Raw genomic sequence first — 5,414 nt, 5'->3', positions numbered from 1 at the left:
GATCAAGGAGATTATGGGGCCAAAGAGGAAAGTGATCGATGATGTAGAGTGTGCCTAAGAGAGTCACATGGAGAGAAAACATTCTCTCAGGCTTTCCCAGAGAGCACATTAGCCAAGCAATGGCCGTGACTCATCCACATGGCTGATACTGACAAAGGTTCTACAATCTGAGGTACAGGATCTCAGGATAAATCATGAGGGAATTTCACTGATCTTATCAGACCCAAAAGCTACAACTCTTGTTGCATAGGTCTTCCTTTATCTTGGTCTGAACCATCCAGCAGAAAAGTATAAAAACAAAATATAAGAAGTAAAGCTATGCTGTTATGTTGAGCTATAGGGGACTCAGGTCAACAATGTCTGATATTGCCAGTGAAGCGGAAGACCCAATACTATTATGGACTGCTAGACTCTTTTGGAATATTTTGCTGAGTTAACACACTTGTAATATTCAAATAACGGAACTAAACAAGAAAAAGGGGATACAGATGAATGTCCATTTTGTATCTGTGTATTCAAAGTGGTTAGGATAGATACATAGTTTCATTCTCTTAATGAATAGAGAGATTTTTTCTAATAGTGTTTGTAGATAGGATATTATGTCCACATCTTGTACAGCAATTAACCACTAGGAAGCATGTATGCAATGTATTAATTATTGAAACTCTCCTACCAATTTGGTTTGAAACTGTCTAATTGCTATTTGTTTCTCAATAAAATTGTGGGGAAAAAAAAGAAAGTGAAAAAAAATCCACCTACACATAGCGTTTCACTTTGAAGGGAAAATGTAAAATTTTTACACACAGTAGGGCCAGCCGGATACCTTAGAGGATTAAAGTGCCTGCTTAGGCAGACTCAGGAATCCAAGTCTGATCCCCAATGTGCTGCGCTATGCCAGCTCCACTCCCAGGGAGGTGCTGAGATGGTGATTGAGACCGGGTGTGGTGGCACATGCCAGTAATCTCAGTGCTTGAGAGGCTGAAAAACAGGAGGATCATTACAAGTCTGATATGTGTAGTGAGACCCTGTTGACAGTGTAGTAACTACATAAAGAAAATTTATACACAGAGTTAACAACCATGTAAATGACTTTCTACAAATTCTTAGATTGATTATCATCACAAAAGTATAAACTATATTTATCTAGCTCTGATGAAGAGCAAACTATGCAAAAGACTACTTTGAAAGTGAGGAACAGGAAAGAGGGGAACTCCTCTGAGCATAGAATGTACCTTTGTGAGGATAACAGTGGTAGAATACAGAGGAAAAATGACAATATATGTTGATATTGGCTTAGATTCTTTCTCTTCCTATCCTAAAAAGATCATGAATGTATTATCAGTATATGTATGCAATGATGAAATAAAAATAAATTAAGCATCTTAAATAATGCTTATCATGTATTCTCATAATTTAGCAGCTGTAGCATCACAGATAACTAGCTGGACACTGTAGAAGTACCACCTGAATTTAACTAGTGTGTTGCTGGGTGTAGTAGGCCCATTTGAGGATCATTGCCAGATGCATAAGAGGCAGAATTAGAAAAGCTGTTGAGAGGCTATAGGGGGCTGTTGTTCTCTTGAGCTATTCTACTGGAGGACCTTGCCTTTCAGGCTTTCCTGGTGAACTTGGCTTTTCTTGGAGGAGGGTCTAAAGACCTCATTGTCTCTGAGAATGGCTTCTGTTCATTTTTTGGGGGGGAGATCTTGTTCCTCACTTTGAGCCTAGCTTCCTAGATCTGGAGGAAAAGGTGGTGCACTGCTCAGCCTAGTGGAGAAGCTTGTCACATTGGCTTTCCTGATGGGAACTCAGTTTTCCTCATCACTGGAGGAGCTTGAGACCTTCCTGTTGCTGAGAATAGCTGCAGAACTTCTGGGGGCAGCTCTGGTACTTTCTGAAAGCATGTTTCCTGACTCCAATTCAGAGGCCTCAGCCTGCTAGCACAGATCTTTCATCCCTCTGGAATAAACTTTATAGTTTCCACCACTGACCTTTGGTTCTTTCCAGTGAAGATCCATGAAGCAGGCCTCCATGAGACATTGCTGTGAGCTCTAGACTTGTGAGAGGCATTGTTATGGGCTCTAGGTTTTCACCTGGACTTATGCAAGATATTAAGATCTAGGCCCTCCGGTGGATTCATTGATTCTTATTGTGTGAACAGATTACCTGTACTCTTGTATATGATTCTTCAGATGATTATAGAATAATATTATAAAATGTGCCCTCTATTTTATTGCTCCTCTTGCAAAAACCCCAAACCATAACACATGCTAAGAAAGAGCATTGCACACTGGCTAATTAGGTTGCCTTTGATCCAAACCAGTATGAATTTGAATTTTAATATTGTTATCTTTAAATCAGTTTTACTGAGGCATGACTTTTATGCAATAACCAGCACCAATTGAACATGTAAAATTCAGTAATTTTAAGTGTAAAATTCAATACCTGTGAAGTATCTTTGCGATCAAGACACAGAACATGCTTGCCATTACTTAGAATGATTTGCTATAAACATATTGTCAATGAAAACAGTTTTACTATTACTAAGTAAAAAAAAAAATCTATGCATGATAGTTCATATAGACATATGTGTCCATTTTTATTGGATAAATATCTAAGTATAGGGTAGATAGATTTTCTGTTAGACATGTATTTCATCACAAGAAAATACCAGAGTTTTCCACGTTTCCTACTTGAACATATAGGTGTTTTTGTTGTTTCGCGTATTCTCTACAGTTTTCATTTATTTAAGTTTTTGTCTATTTAATGGATATGTGTAGTAGTTTCTTCTCATGAATGTAATTTGTGTTTTGTCAGATGAACAGTTATATTGAGGTTCTTTTACTGACTTTTAATTATTTGTATATCATCTTGTATTAAAGTGTCTGGTCACATCAATGAATAATTTCACTGGTTTACTTGCCTAAAGACTTAATTATGTGTTTCAGAAACAAATCCTTTGTTGGTTGTATAGTTTATGAATATTTTTCCTCAATGTATGCTTTCACTGATAGTTTCCTTTTTTTTTCCAAACCAGGGATTGAACTCAGGTGCTTGTGCTTGCCAGGCAAGCACTTATTCTACTGAGCCATCCCCTCAGCCCCCATGAAGGACATTTTCTTGATGCTGTCATTTAAAGAGTAAACGATTTGAATAGTAACTAATTTCTAAGTATCTGTTTTACTTTATTGTCCATATTTTTATTATCTTTCAAAGAAATTATCATCCCGCTCTAAGACAGTGATTTTTACTGTTTTATTCCAGAAGACTCATAGCTTTGCTTTTACCTTCATATCTGTACTGTTCTAGCTGGGTCTCCACAAGAACATGTTTAGCTTGGCTCTGATGATCAGAGGCTGAATAATCCAGTGATGCACAATAGCTGATTAAGGAAACAGGAGAACCAGAAACTGCTTAGTCTAAGAAGGCAGAAGCCTTTGAGTAACAGAGGTCAATAATATAGCTCATACTGAGGTCAAAAGCCTAGACATGCCCTGGAGAGTTTCTAGTGCACTATGCAAAGATCTGGAGTTTTACGTTAACAGGAAAAGCATGAACACATCATCTCAAGAAGCATGCCAAACAAAAGTGAACTAGCTGCTATGGTTTATGTTTATTTGTCCCCACCAATGCTTCATGCTGTCATTGAGGCATAGTTCTACATTTTGTGATTAATTCATGATCCAAGGCTGGGACTATGGGTATGAGTACTGTTGGGATTTTGGTTGTGAGTGCCACACCCAGACTGGGGTGGATAGCCTGAACGTAACATAAGAGAGACAGAGAGACAGACTCACTTTCAGTAGTCATTTTTGCTGCTACTTTCCACTTGCTTTTGCTGTTTTGGTGTATTCACTGCCAGGCACTGCTACACTTTTCCATGTGCCAGTCCGCCTCAGTGCCAATTTTGTGTGGACTGAAAAATCCACAAACTGTGAACTAAATAAACCTTTCTTTCCTTCATTTTGGGTGTCAGGTACTTTTCCAGCAATGAAGGAATAGTAAATATGATAGAATTTGGTACCAGAGGAGTGGAGTTGTTGCTGTGACTACCTGACAATGTGGGTTATGAGCTTCTGGGAAGGGTTTATGGGAAGAGATAGGAAAAGTTCACAGATATCAACTATAAACGAAGTGCAGGAACAGGCTTGGGTGTTCTGTATGGGAGATTCTGGCCAGAGGTCAGACTGGAATGCTGATAGAAAGCCTGACTATAAAGACAAGGTTGGGGAGGTTGTTGCTGTGAAAAAGGGCTACATGTGTTGTTGGAATCTGAATGATTTGAGCTAAGACATGGAAGAAGTTTTGTCTGCATTTTGCTTTTAGAGACTTTGCCTTAGTCTGAGATTAAGCATAGAGGGCTGATTAATCTTCCAAAAGAAATTTAAAATCAGCCAAATATTGAAAGAATGGCATGGCTATGTTGGAGTATTTTTAGTAAGATTTATGTTGAGAATCAAGAGCAAAGAGCCCAGCAAGATAATTGAAAATGTTGTGAGTTTGACCAAAAAGGAAGCACCAACAAAGAGGTAAACTGCAAAGTTAGAGCTGAGAGAATCTCCACTGCCAATAAGGAACAAGAGAATGGAAAAGGTGTCCTGAGGGAATCATAGTAGGCAACAGGTCTCTACCCCTTGTAGCCTCAGAATTTCAAGGGCAAGAGAATTTGCACTAAGGAGAAAGTAGCAGAGTGTCATATTCCAGAGTGGCAGTAGTGGCCATACCTGGTTCTACAATGGTGCCAGCATGGAAAATTTGTTCCTGGGAATCGGGGTTAAGGTGTTCAGTGATCCAGGCACTCAACCCCTACAACCAAGAGAAAACAAAGCCTGGCTACTGCTTGATCTGGCAGCAGATCTTTGCATCATTCATGTGGCATTGGCTTTAGATGCTTGAAGAAAGCAGGAGTTCTGAGGTTAAGAATTCTTGCTCCTTGATTTCAGAAGGCCTGGCATGCTAGGCAGTGTGCTACTAAGAGAGCATTGTGTGAGGCAGGGAGTGAAAGCTTCATGATTCCATATTCACATTATGTGCCAATAATCATTTCTTTTTGTAATCTGGATCAATCATTCCACCAACTCTAACCCTAACCCTAATCCTAACCCTGCCTCTAACCCTAACCTTAACTTTAACCCCAGCCCTAAAACTAATCCTAATCCTACTCAGAAGTATGAGAAGGCTAAAGTGGCCATTTCAATGCCATCATTGTGTGTTTCCTGGCAGAAGTATCCCCCATTCTGGAGCTAGTACTTCTAGGCCAACAAAGCATACAGTCATGGGAATAGAAAACAAAATTTAGGTCAGTAGGAGCAATGCCAAATATTTCTACTTATTGACTCTTGGACTCATGATTTCTGGAGATGGGAGAAATAGCGCCATACATTGAATGTTGACTCAGAGGATATTTTAGCCTT

Source organism: Octodon degus, unplaced genomic scaffold (assembly GCF_000260255.1).
Source record: "Octodon degus isolate 3935 unplaced genomic scaffold, OctDeg1.0 scaffold00068, whole genome shotgun sequence".
Classification (NCBI taxonomy): domain Eukaryota; kingdom Metazoa; phylum Chordata; class Mammalia; order Rodentia; family Octodontidae; genus Octodon; species Octodon degus.
The sequence above is the reverse complement of the archived record's forward strand: the minus strand, read 5'-3'. Positions refer to the sequence as shown.